The sequence below is a fragment of the Mustela nigripes genome, chromosome 1, assembly GCF_022355385.1.
Source record: "Mustela nigripes isolate SB6536 chromosome 1, MUSNIG.SB6536, whole genome shotgun sequence".
Taxonomy (NCBI): Eukaryota; Metazoa; Chordata; class Mammalia; order Carnivora; family Mustelidae; genus Mustela; species Mustela nigripes.
The window spans coordinates 48,896,276-48,913,846 of NC_081557.1; the positions used below are offsets into that span (position 1 = coordinate 48,896,276).

General features: G+C 37.8%; 1 protein-coding gene and 1 pseudogene across 2 annotated transcripts in view; both read right to left on the minus strand.

Annotated features, from left to right (window-relative positions):
• The window catches only part of FCHSD2 (FCH and double SH3 domains 2), a 287,876-nt gene that overhangs the window by 102,059 nt on the left and 168,246 nt on the right, over positions 1–17,571 (minus strand). The window lies entirely within an intron of this gene.
• LOC132023715 (ubiquitin-like FUBI-ribosomal protein eS30 fusion protein) lies at positions 4,373–6,268 on the minus strand (annotated as a pseudogene).

Consider the following 17,571-nt stretch of genomic DNA (forward strand, 5'->3'; position numbering starts at 1 on the left):
TTTAGTTTTCTACATATAACACCATGTCATCTGCAAATAGTGGAAGTTTTACTTCCTCCTTACCAATTTAGATGCCTTTTTCTCTTTAAGATTTTATTTATTCATCCGAGAGAGAGAGAGAGAGAGCAAGCAGAGGAAGAGGGAGAAGCAGACTCTCTGCTGAGCAGGGAGGCCGACATGGGGCCCCAGGACCCTAAGATCATGACCTGAGCTCAAGGCAGACGCTTAACCATCTGAGCCACCCAGGCGCCCCTCGGATGCCTTTTATTTCTTTTTCTTGTCTGCTTGCTGTGGCTAGGACTAGTACTATGGACATCCAGTACTATGTTGAATAAAAGTGGTGAGAGAAATTATGGAGTGCACTTGTTGTGATGAGCACTGGGTGGTTCTATGGAAGTACTGAATCACTATATTGTATACTAAAGTAAGATTATACTGTATGTTAACTAGAATTTAAATAAAAATTTTTTAGAAGTAAAAAAAATAAATAAAATGGTGAACTTTATGTTATGTAAATTATATCTGAATTTTAAAAGATAAAGTTAGCAGAGAATATACACCCTTTAAATTATCCTGAGGTTTTCCATTTTATCCTCAGAGTAATAAGGGTAGAGTGCAGATGCTCTAAAAATTACTTTTTGAACAAATAAAAAGACTTCTTAATATGTGACCCAATAGTCTGTTAATAGATCTCTGTCATTTTATTTGAAACTGTTATATTCTGCTTCCTAGAAAATATCTTTAGGTGGACCTGAAACTTTTATTGAGTTACTCCTTTCCAGAGAGTCATCTGTTCAATGTGCTATCTTATTTGTAGCTATGTCTTGATGGGTCATTCACTGAAAGATAATACTTGAGGATAACCAGGGACCAAATAACAAGTTGGATTAGGATAACTGTGGCACACGTGTCTCAGTGGGGACCCTTGAATGGAAGCTCTTCTTGCCAAATAATATTTTATCTCTAACTATATTAATGAAAGAGAAATCTTAGTTTCCTAAATAAAGTTTTATTTGCATTTCCAAAATGACAGTGCTGAGATGGAATTCTAGAAAGCCCCACAAACATTCTTGGCAGTATTAAAGGCCATGAACTACTCCATGAGCATAAGGCCCGCTTACGGAAGTCAAGATGCTTCTGACCAATCATGTCCATTCCAGTGATCTGGCTGTGCTTCTGTGTACCTGAGCTTCATTCTCTGACCAGCACTTCTCCTTGGTGCTTCTTTTTTTTTTTTTTTTTTTTTTTTTTTTTTAAGATTTATTTATTTATTTGACGGGGGGGCGGGGCAGAGAGGCAGGCAGACAGAGAAGGGGAAGCAGGTTCCCTCTTGAGCAGAGAGCCCAACGCGGGGCTTGATCCCAGGACTCAGACCATGACCCGAGCCGAAGGCAGTGACTTAACCCACTGAGCCAGCCAGACGCCCCTCTCCTTGGTGCTTTAACGGTTTTATAATAGTAATGTTAAAAGATGTGCCACAAATTGACATATAACAAAACAAAGAACAAGACCACTAGTCATCTTTTCAAAAATTATTGGGTAATAACATTAAAGTCTCATGTAAGGATTCATCTTACATGAAAAACATGGTTTTTATTATACACACACACACATATATGCATATATATATACACTATTACCTTTTAAACAGATTTGCTTTGAAAGAGCACACCTGGTATTATCACTTAGCCTCATAATCACTTGTTAAGGCTAAGTGAATACTTGAACTCTCCAGTGCAGAATATTAAATTCAATGGTAATAATCTACTTATTTCCTTTAAAAACTTTATGAATAGAGAATAAGGTACATCCCAACACTTATTATTTTCATCTACAGACCTATTCCTTCTGGGATACTAGAATAATTTTATTTAATTTGGCTTAGAGGTATTTACATTTAGAATAAAAATAAGATTAATGAACTGTGCAGAAAAGATGAGTGGCATTTAGGTTTACTAATTGAACTGCCACTTAATTTTAAGAGTTTGACAGAAACAGAGAGAAAGATAGAAATGTATAAAGACCAATCTTCTCCTTAATTTTTTAAGGGTAGAATTTTTTTTTTTTGTTTGTTTGTTTGTTTGTTTTTCCAGTTTGTGGGGGCAGAGAGAGAGGGAGAAAATCCCAAGCAGGTTCCATGTCCAGAATGAAGACCCCACCGCAGGGCTCAATCTCATGACCCTGAGATCATATCTTGTGTCAAAATTAAGAGTTGGATGCTTAACTGACTGAACTACCCAGGTACCCCTTGAAGGTAAATTTTTTTTTTAATTTTTTTTAAAGATTTTATTTATTTATTTGACAGAGAGAGATCACAAGTAGGCAGAGAGGCAGGCAGAGAGAGAGGAGGAAGCAGGCTCCCTGCTGAGCAGAGAGCCCGATGTGGGACTCGATCCCAGGACCCCGAGATCATGACCTGAGCCGAAGGCAGCGACTTAACCCACTGAGCCACCCAGGCGCCCTGAAGGTAAATTTTTTAACCAAAAACCTTTTTTGCCATCTTTGTGCCTTGTACAAGCTGGAAATTTGGGAAAAACTCTTTTTCTTTAAGACATTGCAAAATGTTAGTCGCACTGCTGATAAAAAACATTACAAGTTTTTTTAAAAAGCTGAATCTTAGGGGCAGCCAGGTGACTCAGTTGGTTGAGCATCCAACTCTTGGTTTCATCTCAGGCCATGATCTCATGGTTGTGGAACTGAGTCCCAGGTTGGGCGCCGCACCGGGTGTGGGGTCTGCTTTAGATTTTCCCTCTTCCTCTGCCCTGCTCTCCACTCCCCCTACCACACTCTCTAAATAAGTAAAATCTTTAAAAAATTACAAAACTCTAAATCTTAGAATCAAGGAAATATGGTTGTGTTGATTAATAAGAAAACAATTAGAATGACCTAACATTCATGTAAGTCAGAAATTGTAAAGCCATTTTGAAAATGGAGCTTGGTAAACTCCATAACATGTTATTTGTGATAAAGAAATACAATTCTTAGGTTTAAATTCTTTACTGAACAAAATTTAAAACCTACACATTGGTCATACCAGATAATCACCAAATACACACAAGTGAGACCTGACCTTCACCATGGGAATAGGGCACTACTCTCAGAAAAACACCTGTCTCTGGCCAGGGAATAATTTAAGCCACAGCTAAGCACCTCAGTGATAGAACAGAATCTCTATTATATTTTATGACATCATTATATCAGTCTGAGAATCTAATCAAAGGCCACCAGATACCAGTAAAATGAATACTATTTGCCTTTTCAAAATGGTTGGAAAAAGAGAGAGGGAGAGGTCTTGGTAAGTGATTTATAAACAAAGAAAACTTGCTAAGGCCAGAAATGGCTAAGAAAGTTAAAGATTCTGTATGTTCATGTATCACTTCTTTTCTTAACCCCAAAGCTAATGCCATCAATGTCCACTACTTCGAATTTTTAATAACAACAATAAATATATCACAGAATCTAGGAAAATTACTGGATGCCTAACAGTTCACAATTCCAATGAGTAAAAACAATTCGATATTTCTAATATAGGAAAATGGGACTTACATGCAAAAAATGAAAATAATTAAATTCAATGGAAAAATATACTTCACAGAAAACTGCATAAAAAAGCTAAGATAATAAATACTCAAATATCCACATTCTAACCTATTTAAAAGAAAAAGAGCTACTTTAATGGCATTTGAGAATTCTTTCTTCAAAGTTAAATATTTTAAAGCTTCATTAAAAACTCTACTGCGAGGGGCACCTGGGTGGCTTGGTTGGTCAAGATCTGACTCTTGATTTTAGCTCAGGTCATGATCTCAGGTCCTCAGTTTGCTTGTCCCTCTCCCTCTGCTCCTCCCTGCCACTTGTGCTCTTTCTTTTGCTCTCTCTCAAATAAATAAAAATCTTAAAAATATGACCAACAACAACTCTATTGCTAGTAGCCTTAGTAAATATTTTCGTGCCTCTCCCCAGGACCAATGGAACCAGTGGTTTCCGCTATACATCACTTTCATAAGTGCTCATACAAGTCCATCCCTGTGAAATCCCATCTTCAGCCACCATAGCTTACTGACATCCTACTCACCATATAAGGGCTATCTAAGATGTTAATTCTCCAATGGAGAAAGGTCCTCCATGACAAAAGACCACAGTAATCTCTTTATTTATTCAACACCAATTTTGAGTGGTAGGTATAAAACAAGGAACAAAACAAGGTATCTGCTGTCAGGAATCTTACATTCATGGGAGATTTGATGGTCTGAAGCTATTTGTACCACTTATATTCATAGAAACACTCAACTGGAAGCTATTCATGCATATGTAGGATTGTCTTGAGGATTAAATGAGATAATATGGATGTAAACCCTCTAAGAAATAAAAGCTACATAGATAACAGCTATTACTATTACATGCTCTTAAACTATGGTGGGTTTTTTGTTTGTTTGTTTGTTTTTTGACTGAACTAAGTGGCTTTATCGGGGAGAGGCAGGATTACAACAGACTTGAGTTGGCACTGGGGCTCTTTCCTTGTGAAGGTGGGCACGACACTGACAAAGTGCTGGTTGTACTGCATCCACCACCTGGCTTGGCCTGTCTTCTCCTTTTTCTGTTTGGCTACCTTGGGAGTCTGCTCCCTTACTTTCCTAGAAAAAACCAGGGAACCAGGAATTTTGTCTCCAGGGTGGTCAGAGCCTCCACTCCACACTGACCTACAGCTGCCTCGTCCTCTAGGGTGTGCCTGCCAGGAGCACGACTTGATTTTCTCGAGTGATGCCCTCTAGCAAGGCTACATGAGCCTTGATCTGGATGAGCATCTCCTGGCTGGACACCTTGAGGATGTGCAGCTCCTGGGCAAGGACAAAGCTACATGTCCACTACTGAACCACGGGTACCACAGCTGCTCCCGTGAAGATGGAGTTGAGAAAGAGGAAGAAGCAAGGGCGTGCACATCATCACCACCTGCTGTGTGCCATGTCACTGCAATTGTCACATCCAATTGTAGCTGGATGTCTTCTTACATAGATGTCTTAGTTCTACTTCTAATTTGTAAAGTCCCTGACAGCAAAGATTCACAAAGTGCTCAGTTGACTTTGTTGGTAAAGAGGCATTTAAAATTAATTGCAATGGACGATAGATAATAAAAGTGCAGCCTTAAAAATGAGTGGAATTCTGGGGATCCTGGGTGGCTCAGTGGGTTAAAGCCTCTGCCCTCGGCTCAGGTCATGATCCCAGGGTCCTGGGATCGAGCCCCGCATCAGGCTCTCTGCTCAGCAGGGAGCCTGCTTCCCTTCCTCTCTTCCTCCCCCTCTCTCTCTGCCTGCCTCTCTGCCTACTTGTGATCTCTCTCTCTCTCTGTCAAATAAATAAATAAAATCTTTTAAAAAATGAGTGGAATTCTGACACGTGATATAATATAGATGAATCTTGAAGACATTACACTAAGTGGAATAAAGCAGACATAAAAGGACAAATACTGTATGACTCCACTTATATGAGATAATTAACATTAGTCAGATTCATATATAGGAAGTAGAATAGTGGTTTTCAGGGGTCAGAAGGACAAAGGAATGGGGAGTTACCATTTAGCAGGCATGGAGTTTCAGTTTGGGAAGATGAAAAAGTTCTGGAGATGGATGGTGGTGATAGCTGCATAATACTGTATATGTACCTAATGCCAATGACCTGTATATATAGAAATGGTTAGGTCCATATCAAACTTCTGCAGAAGACAGCCAAGTAGGAGGATCCTCAGCTCACCATCCCGCAGATAAAACTAGGTAAGATCCTACATCAGTGTAAACAATCCAGAAAACAACATGAAGACTAGCAGAACTCTCTACAGCTAAATGTAAGGGACACATCAAAGAGGGTAGGGAGAGTGGAGACACACAGTTGGGAGCTAAACAGATCCATGGAGCTATCCATGGGAGGGATGCTGCGGGCTGGAGAGGGTACAGAGACAAACCCTCACACCAAACACCCCAGGCACAGGGCACTCGAGTGGGGAAGACAAATCCCCATAACATCTTTGGCTTAAATTAACACCTGGAACTTTAAAAAAAAATCAGTGGGCTCAGCTCTGGGAAGGCCTGAGGGCAAGAAAATACTGAATCCCCACCTCTAAAGAAATAGCACGAAGCCCTGAGGTAAGCATAGAAACAGCAATTTGAGAAATATCTGGGGGTACATGGGAACGGTTATTTACTAATCTGAGCATGCACTGGAGGGGCAGCGATTGTTGAAATATCTCTACAAGAATGAAAGAGCTAGTGGATGCCATGTGCCTCCCCTAGCCTAGATGCACGGACACCTGCAGAACCATTTCAGTGCCAACATTCTCCACCTAGCTTGCTACCAGAATGCTTTCCCCCTCGCTTCTGTAGATCTGCCCCCTCAAACCAGGCCGGTCTTGGCAAGAGTTCTGGATAGCTGCAGCTCCCTCACAGACCTGTGCAAACTTTGCTAACACCTCTCCCCTATATTCCCTTGCAAACCTGCCTCCTTCCAGTACACTTTAGGTTGAATCCCATTCAACGTGTTGCTGCAAGCCTGGCAATGACCAAGTAGTGCCGACAAGGACTAGTACCAGTCCAAAGTGACTGCTGTTCCAGTGATGGTAGAAGAAAACCACATACACTAGTCAGGCTGTGGCCCCAACAGTGGGCTGGGGCAGCTATCTGTCTGACTGCAGACCCCACCCACCAACAAAAGCCTCTCAGGAAATAGTACAGGGAAAGTGCCCTGCACTTCAGTGCTATTTATCTCTAGCAAATGGCTGGTCCAACTCAACTGAAGCCCAAAATGACCCAAGACTGGCCCACTACACAGAGACCAAATCCTGCCCACTACAGGCAAAGAGAGCCATTGTAGATAACTTGACTGAAGGTAAAAGCAGTTTAGCTACAAGGGTATGGCATATGCAATATACACAGATACCCCTAAAGTACCAGGTGCTGGTGAACAGATGACCTTGTATTACAGGGCACTACTGGATCTCTTCTTTATAAGGCCACTACTTTCAACAGCAGGAGATGTAGCTAACTTTCCTAACACAAAGAAACAGATACAGAGAGTTAGACAAATTAAGAAGATGAAGAAGTATGTCCAAAATGGAAGAATAGGACAGAATCATAAGGAGAGACCTAAACAAAATGGAGATAAGTAATATGACTGATAGATAATTTACAGTAATGATCATAAAGACACTCACTTGATTTGAAAAAGAGTGGAGGACCTCAGTGAAATCCTTAGCAAAGAGAAAAAGCATAAAAAAGAATCAGTCAGAAATCAAGAACTCATAACTGAAATTTAAAATACACTAAATACAATAAATAGTAGACCAGAGGAAGTAGAAGAATGGATCATGGAATTGGAGGAGGAGTAAGTGATGGAAAGCAATCAAACTGAACAAGGACACCATCAAGCATAATAACAATCACATTATTGGGATCCCAGAAGGAGAAGAGAGAAAAAAAGAAAGAGAAAATTTATTTGAAGAAATAATAGCTGAAAACTTCCCAAATCAGGGGAAGGAAGCAGAAATCCAGATCCAAGAGACAAAGAGAGGCTCCAACAAAATCAACCAAAGAAGGTCCACACCAAAACACATAGTTATAAAAGCAGCAAAAAGTAGTGATAAGAGAATTTGAAAAGCAGCAAGAGCAAACAAGACAGTTACATATCAGGGAAATCCCACAAGGCTATGAGCTGATTTTTTAGCAGGAACTCTGTAGGCCAGAAGAGTGGCATGATATAGTTAAAGTGATAAAAGAAAAAAATCTGCAGCCAAGAACACTCTATCTAGCAAGGCTATCATTCAGAATAAAAGGAGAGATAAAGAGTTTCCCAGACAAAAGTTAAAAGGAATTCATAACCAGTAAACCAGCCCTACAAGATATGTTAAAAGGGACTCTGAGTGCAAAGCAAACAACATAAGTTAAAGGAGGAAAAGTAGGAAGGAGGAAAGCAATAAAATTAAGTGTATCTATAAAGATCAGGGGATTCACATATCTAAAATGTAAAGGCCATGTGTCTACTGGCCATCTGTATGTCTTCTTTGGAAAAATATCTATTCATATCCTCTGCTTATTTTTTAACTGGATTATTTGTTTCTGGGTGTTATCAGATATATCATTTGCAAATATCTTCTCCCATTCTGTAGGCTGACTTTTAGTCTTGTTGATTGTTTCCTTTGCTGTGCAGAAGCTTCTTATTCTGATGAAGTTCCCAATAGTTTACTTTTGCTTTTGTTTCCTTTGCCTCAGGAGACATACCTAGTAAGAAGCTGCTATAGCCAATGTCAAAGAGGTTACAGCCTGTGTTTCCTCTAGGATTTTAATGGTTTCCTGTTCACATTTAAGTCTTTAATCCATTTTGAATTTATTTTTGTGTATGGTGTAAGAAAGTGGTACAATTTCGTTCTTTTGCATGTTGCTATTCAGTCAGTCAGAGGAAGACAAATAACATATAATCTCACTCATATGTGGAATTTTAAGAAACAAAACAAAAGAACACAGGGAGAGAAAAGAGAGAGGTACCAAGAAACAGACTCCTAATTATAGAGAATAAACTGATGGTTATGAGAGGGGAAGAAGGTGGGGGGATAGGTTAAATAGGTGATGGGGATTAAGGAGTGCACTGGTTGTGACAGTTGGTGGATATTGTATGGAAGTGTTGAATCACTAATTCTACATCTGAAACTAATATTACACTATTTATTAACTAACTGGAATTTAAATAAAAACTTGAAGAAGAAGAAAAGAGTTCACACTTAAAGGACCATTAACTTAATATATTGACTACTCTATGCAGAAGTTTTTATATACAAACTTAATGATAACTACAAATCAAAAACCACTAATAGACACACAAAAAATAGACAGGAATCCAATTATACCACTACATAAAGCCAGCAAACTGTGAGAAAAGAGAACAAGAGACGAAAGGGACAAACAAGAACTACAAAACAAACATAAAACAAATAACAAAATGGCATTAAGTACACACTTACCAATAATTACTTTGAAAGTAAAGAGGCTAAACGCTCCAATCAAAAGACATAGGGTGATGAAATGGATTAAAAAACAAGACCGAACAATATGCTGTCTACAAGAGACTCGTTTCAGACCTAAAGACACATGCAAATTGAAAGTGAGGGGATGGAAAAGCATTTATCATGCAAATGGAAGGAAAAAGAAAGCCAGAGTAGCAATACTTCTACTGGACAAAATAGACTTTTAAAAAAAATATTTTATTTATTTATTTTGACAGGCAGAGATCATAAGTAGGCAAAGAGACAGGCAGATAGAGACGGGGAAGCAGGATCCCTGCTGAGCAGAGAGCCAAATGCGGGGCTCGATCCCAGGACCCTGAGATCATGACCTGAGCAGAAAGCAGAGGCTTTAACCAACTGACCCACCCAGGTGCCCCCCAAAATAGGCTTTAAAACAAAGACTGTAAAAATAGAAAAAGAAGGACACTATATATTCATAAGCAGAATAACCCAACAAGAAGATATAACAATTGTAAATATTTATGCGCCTAATGTGGGAACACTCAAATATATAAAGCAGTTAATAACAAATATAAAGGAAGTAAATGATAGTAATACAGTAACCGTAGGGGACTTTAACACCCCACTTACATCAATGGATAGACCATCCAAACAGAAAATCAGTAAGGAAAAAGTGGCTCTGAATGACACATTGGACTAGATGGTTCTAACAGATATACACAGAACATTCCATCTAAAACAGCAGAATATACATTCAAGTGCACATGGCACACTCTCCAGAACGGATCACATTTTAGTGCACAAAATAAGTCTCAAGAAATTCAAAGAGATTAAAGTCTTATTCATCTTTTCTGGCCACAACACTATGAAATGAGAAGTCCACAAGAAAAAAATCTGGAAAGAACAAGAATACATGGATGTTAAATAATATGCTGCTAAACGATGAATGGGTCAATCAAGAAATCAAAGAGGAAATAAAAAAATACACAGAGAAAAATGAAAATGAAAGCACAATGGTCCAAACCTTTGGGATGCAGTAATGGCTATTCTATGAGGGAAGTTTATAGCAACACAGGCCTATCCCAAGAAGTAAAAAAAAAAAATCTCAAATAAACAACCCAATTTTACACATAAAAGAGCTAAAAAAGAACAAAACCCATAACCGGTAGAAGGAAGAAAATAATACAGAAGAGAGCAGAAATAAACAAAATAGAAGTAAAAAAGAAGAAAAGAGATCAATGAAACCAGGAGCTGGTTCTTTGAAAAGATCAAAAAAATTGATAACCTTTAGCTAGACTCATCAAAAAAAAAAAAAAAAAAAAAAAGAGAGAGAGAGAGAGAGGAGACTCAAATAAACAAAATGAGAAATGAAACATGAGAAATAACAACCAACACCACAGAAATACAAAGGAGTACATAAGAATATTATGAAAACTTATATGCCAACATATTGGACAACCTAGAAGAAATGGGTAAGTTCCTAAAAACATATAACCTCCCAAAATGGAATCAGGAAGAAATAGAAAACTTGAACAGACTGATTACCATCAACAAAATTGAATCAGGAATCAAAAAAACTCCCAAGGAACAAAACTCCAGGAACAAACAGCTTCACAGGTGAATTCTGCCAAACATTTAAGACAAGTTAATACCTATTCTTCTCAAAATAGTCCAAAAAAAAGAAGAGGAAGAAAAGCTTTCAAATTCAGTCTAGGAGACCAACATCACCCTGATACTAAGACCAGATAAAGACACCACAAAAAAAGAGAACTACAGGTCAATATCTATGAAGAACATAGATGCAAAAATCCTCAACAAAATATTAGCAAACCAAATCCAAAAATACATTTAAAAAAAATCATTACCATGATCAGGTGAGATTTATTCCTGAGGGGCAAAGGTGGTTCAACATTTACAAATCAATCAACATGATACATCAACAAGAAAAAGAATAAAAACCGTATGATCATTTCAACAGATGCAGAAAAAGCATCTGACAAAGTAGAATTTCCATTTGTAATAAAAACTGCCAACAAAGTAGGTTTAGAGGGAACAAACCTCTAATATAGTAAGGGTCAAATATGAAAAACCCACAGCTAATATCATACTCAATGATGAAAAACTGAAACCTTTTCCCCGAAGATCAGAAATAAGACAAGGATGTCTCTTCTCACCACTTTTATTCAACTAAGTACTGGAAGTCCTAGCCACAGCAATCAAACAAGAAAAAGGAATAAAAGGCATCCAAATTGGTAAGGAAGAAGTAAAACTTTCACTATTTGTAGATGACATGATACTATATATAAAATACCCTAAAGACTCCACCATAAGACTACTAGACTGATAAATGAATTCAGTAAGGTCACAAGATACAAAATCAAAATACAGAAAACCACTGCATTTCTATACACTAATAATGAAGAAGCAGAAAGAGAAAATTAAGAAAATAATCCCATTTACAACTGCACCAAACATCATAAAATACCTAGGAATAAACTTAACCACAGATGTAAAAAGACCTATACTTTAGAAACTATAAAAGAACAATGAAAGAAACTGAAGATGACACAAACAAATGGAAAGATATTATATGCTATGGATTGGAAGAACAAACATTGTTAAAATGTCCATACCATTAATCTACAGATTGATTGTCCATACTAAGCAATCTACAGATCTAATGCAATCCCTGTCACAGGGCACCTGGGTGGCTCAGTCAGTTAAGCGTCTGACTTTGGCTCAGATCACGATCTCAAGGTCCTGGCACTGAGCCCCATGTAGTGCTTTTGCTCAGTGGGGAGTATCCTTCTCCCTTTCTTTCTGCCCCTCCCCCTGCTCATGTTCTCTCTCTCTCTCAAGTAAATAAAATCTTAAAAATAATCCCTATCAAAATACTAATAGCATTTTTCACAGAACTAGAACAAACAATCCTAAAATTTTTATGGAAACACAAAAGGTCACAATAGCCCAAGTAGTCTTGAAAAAGAACAAAAGTGGAAGTATTACAATCTCAGATTTGAATATACACTTCAAAGGTGTAGTAACCAAAACAATATGGCATTGGCACAAAAAGCGACACATAGATCAATGGAACAAAATGGAAAATCTAGAAATAAACCCGTGATTAATTAATCAATTAATCTTTGACAAAGGAGGCAAGAATATGCAGTGGGTAAAAGTTTCTTTAACAAATGGCACAGGGAAAAATGGACAGCCCCTTGCAAAAGAATGAAATTGGACCACTTTCTTATACCATACACAAAAATAACCTCAAAATGCATTAAAGACCTAAATGTGAGGCAGAAAACCATAAAAATCCTAGAAGAGAACAGGTGGTAACCTCTCTGATATTAGTAGCAGCAACATTTTTCTAGATATGTCTCCTGAAGCATGGAAACAAAAGCAAAAATAAACTACACAGAGTACATCAAATTAAAAAAATTTTGAACAGCAAAGAAACAGTCAAAAAAACTAAAAGAAAACCTGCTGAACAGGAGGAGATATTTGCAAATGACCTGACAAAGGGTCAGCATCCAGAATATATAAAGAACTTACACAACATAAAAAACCCAAATAATCCAATTTAAAAATGGGCAAAGACATGAAGAGACATTTTTCCAAAGAATACATAGAGATGTCCAACAGACACATGAAAAGATGCTCAGTATCACTGATCATCAGGGAAATGCAAATCAAAACCACAATGAGGTATCACTTCATACCTGTCAGAATGACTAACATCAAAAACATAAGAAACAACAAGTATTGGTGAGGATGTGGAGGAAAAATAACCCTCATTTACTGAAGGTTGGAATGCAAACCGGTGTAGCCACTGTAGAAAACAGCGTGAAGGTTCTTCAAAAAATTAAAAACAAAATTACCATATGATTCATTAATTCCACTACTGGGTATTTATCCAAAGAATACGAAAACACTAATTTGAAGAGATACATGCACCCCTATGTTTACTGCAGGATTACTTACAATAGTCGAATTATGGAAGCAGCCACGCATCCACTGATTGATGTGGTAAACATACACAATGGAATATACTCAGCCACAAAAAGAATGATATATTGCCATTTGCAACAACATGGATAATGTGAAGTGAAGTAAGTCAGAGAAAGACAAATACCATACAATTTCATTCATATGGGGAATTTAAGAAACAAAACAAAGAAAAAAAGAGACTAACCAAAAAACAAACTTTTAACTATAGAGAACAAACTGATGGTTACCAGAGAGGAGATAAAGAAAATTAAGAGTGCACTTATCATGATGAACACTGACTAATGTATAGAATTGTTGAATCATTATATTGTACACCTGAAACTAATATAACACGATATGCTAATGAAACTGGAATTGAAAAGAAAAAAAGGAAATGGTTAAAATGGAGAATTTAGGGGCGCCTGGGTTGCTCAGTGGGTTAAAGTCTCTGCCTTCGGCTCAGGTCATGATCCCAGAGTCCTGAGATAGAGCCCTGAGTCCAGCTCTCTGCTCAGCTGGGAGCCTACTTCCTCCTCTCTCTCTCTCTGCTTGCCTCTCTGCCCACTTGTGATCTCTATCTGTCAAATAAAGAAATAAAATCTTAAAAAAAAATAAAAAAATAAAATGGAGAATTTAATGTTTTGTGTATTTTACCAAAATAATTCTTCAAAAGTTGGTTTTTTACTTTCCCCAAAAGATCTCAGAAAAAGACAAGGATATCAACTCAAACCACTTCTATTCACCACTGTACTAAGGATCCTAGTCAATAGAATAAGGCAAGAAATAAAAAGATTTCTAGATTAGAAATACAGAAATGGGTGTGCCTGGGTGGCTCAGGTGGATAAGCATTTGCCCATGGCTCAGGTCATGGTCACAGGGTGTTGAGATGGAGCCCTGCATTGGGCTCTCTGCTCAGCGGGGAGTCTGCTTTTCCCTCTCCCTCTGTCCCTTCCTTGCCTGTGTGCGTGCATTCTCTCTCTCTCTCTCTCTCTCTCTCTCGCAATAAATAAAATCTTTAAGAAAAAAGACAGAAATAAACCATGACATGATCATGGTTATTTAAAACTGTAAAGAATCCACAAAAAAAGCTACTAGAATAAGTGAATTGAGGAAGACTGCAGGATAAAAGGTCATGTAGCAGATTGCATTTGCCAAAATACAGTCAGAGCAATATTTCTGGTGCCACCTCTTCTTCCATAACTTTGCCATACTGCACTAAGAAGCAGAATCTATCCCAACAACCCTCTTGATCTTGGGTTGAACCTTGTAACTGCTTTGACGAACAGAATGCAGAAAAGAAATTCTATGACCTTTGAGACTATTTCATAAAAGGCAATATTGCCTGGCCAGCCTCCTTCCCCTCCTCACATAATTTGTCTTTGGAACCCAACACGGAGAAGAAGCCCAGGCAACACAGAGAAACCATGTGCAGAAACTCCAGCTGACAGCCCCCCAGAGTCTCAGCCAACATGGAACACCACGCACTAAACATGGGAGAAAGCACACTCTCAGAAGAATTCAGCTGCTAGCCTTTAAGCTGCTCTAGCTGATGTGGAATGGTACAGAGATAAGTTATCCTCACTGAGCTCTGTCCAAAGTATAGATTCAAGGGAAAAATAAATACCTGTGTTGTTTAAAGCCACTAAGCTTTTCAGTAATCTGTTATGCAGAGTAACATAGTAACTGCCATAAGTCAATATATGAAAATCAACTGTATTTCTATACATTAATAAAAAGAATTGACAGATGAAATGAAAACATAATGGTTATAAGTAACATTGACATACTTAGTAATAAATTTAACAAAATAAATACAGGACTACGGAGGGAAGCAGAATTATAAAACTGTCCCAACAACACTTGTCATTACATAATCTGAGGGTGGAAAAAATTAATGAACAATGCAATATTATTCCTATGATAATGTTATGTTATATGGCAATAGAGAGATTATCTGGTAGACCTAATTTCATCACAGGAGCCCTTTAAAAGCCCCAAATTTTCTCTGGTTAGTAGCAAAAGAGAAAGTCAGAGATTGAAAACATGAACAAGAGTTTACGCGCTGGTTGGGAGATAAAGGGAGTCATGTGGAATGGCCCTGAAAGCAACCCGAGTGACTTTCAGCCTATAGCCATCAAGCAAAAAAGGACTTAAGTCAACAACCTGAATGACCCTGGGAATAGAGTCTCTCAAGAGACTCCAGAGAAGAACTCAGTCCAGGCAAAATCAAAATCAAGGTTCTGCCTTTGTAAGATCCTAAGCAGAGGACCCAGCTCAGCCCACCTGGGTTTTTAAACTAAAAAACTGTGAAATAGTAGATGGAGATAATTTGAAGTCTCTAAGTTTGGGCTGATTTACTACATAGTGATATAAACTAAATATAACTGCAAAGGAACAAGAGAGAAGTTTTGGGGACAGAAATATTCTATATATTATGATTAAGACAGCAATTACATGGATATATATATGTGTGTCAACACTCAACCAACACTATACTTAAAATAGATGCATTTTATTTTATATTAATTATAACTTAATAAAGTTGACTCTAAAGAGCCAATTTAAGTTTTCTCCTTTTGCCTCTTGTCACCTTATACACTACTCCCATAAGTAGTTTGATGTATTCTCTGCTTTAGAACTCCTCATTTATTGTTGATTCTCCAGCCCAGGATAAGTCCTTAAAGTTTTGTTGTTGTTGTTCCAAAGATTTTATTTATTTATTTATTTGACAGACAGAGATCACAGGTAGGCAGAGAGGCAGGCAAAGAGAGAGGAGAAGTAGGCTTCCTGCCGAGCAGAGAGCCCAATGTGGGACTCGACCCCAGGACCCTGAGATCATGACCTGAGCTGAAGGCAGAGGCTTAACCCACTGAGCCACCCAGGCACCCCCCAGGATAAGTCCTTAAGCCAGAATATTCAGAATATTCAGTTGTCACTAGAGGATGTGAGCAGTAGATTATCATGATCTGATTTACATTTTTTAAAATATTTTATTCATTTATTTGAGAGGGAGAGAGAGAGAGAGAGAATGAGAGAGAACATGAGAGGAGAGAGGTCAGCAGAAGCAGACTCCCTGCTGAGCAGGGAGCTGAATATGGAACTTGATCGCGGGACTCCAGGATCATGACCTGAGCTGAAGGCAGATGCTTAACCAACTGAGCCACTCAGGCACCCATGATTTACATTTTTAAAACATTACTTTGAAAACGTCTAGCAAGGAAATCACCTAGGTAAAGCTTAGAATTCTATAAAAAATTTACTAGTTGGAAAATCCTATCTTAGAACAGTTTCCAAATTTTATTTCAAGAAGCCCTGGTATTCAGTGTAATATCTCACAAACCCAAAGTAAGTAGAAGACGACATACACAGGTAGAGGGAATGGAGAAAACATACAAAGGGGAAACAGCCTCACAAGTTTTAACCAAACGGTCTCCTTTCATCTGCTTTGTATATAAGGATTCCATGCAGGAGTCTGTAGCAGTTGTTCAAATGCTAAAAATATTTTTAAATTACCGCTTTATAATTTTGGGCAATTTTTGCTTTAAAAAATGGGCAAGAAGCATTCTGATTTTCTCCTTCTGTGTCACAGGAAGCCAAGTATAACATAACCAATAAAGCAAGGGAAAGATCTACCACCTCATAGGTCTTAAGCCCTTTGCTCCGGAGAATTATAGCCTTATTGCTGGCTCAGTGACTATGGATCATGTCTAATTCACCTCTGAATCCCCAAATGCCTATCACCAGTACACACTGAAATATGTGCTGAGTTTAACATGACATGCAAACAATGTTAAAATATATAATAAAAGGAGCTGTAACACAATCTGACACTCTTCGGTAAAGTGGCTGGAACACACCACTCCTAGGTATATTTGTTTAAGGACTTCTTGCAGAAGAACACCAGGAGATATATACAAGAACATTTAATAGCAGCACTGTTTCATTTATAAGTAAAACAAAACCAACAAAAAGTTCAGTTGAGAACATCAATAAGTAATTTATAAAACATACATAATGAAATACTATATAGCAAAATGATAATGAATAAATAAGGTAAAAAATTGGTATTAATCCACAAATAAAGTATTTAGTGGGCAAAAAGCAAGACACAGAGTATGATACACTATATATTGTCAGAAAAGCGGTTACAACATGGTGGATGAGAGAGATGTATTTTAGGATGAGTCACATAGGAGGCTTCCATTTTACTAGTTACTGTTTCATTTCTAAAGTTGAGTGGTGAGTTAATGGGTATTTATCAACCTTTGAATGTACTTAATTTGAAAATTTCATATTCAGTTTCAAGTCCTATACCAAGGATTGGCAACTAAGGCCTGTGAGTCAAATCCAGCTCAACACCCATTTTTGTAAATAAAGTTTTACTGGAACCCAACCATTCATTTGTTTACATGTTGTCAATGACAAGGTCAGGGCTGAATGGTTGTGAGAGAGAAACCTAAAATATTTACTATTAGGCACTTTACAGAAAATGTTTGCCAACCCCTATTTTATTTCCAAGTATAGAGTGCAAACGAAGGAGCAATTAATTCTGAAATAACATATATAATCATGGTCATAGT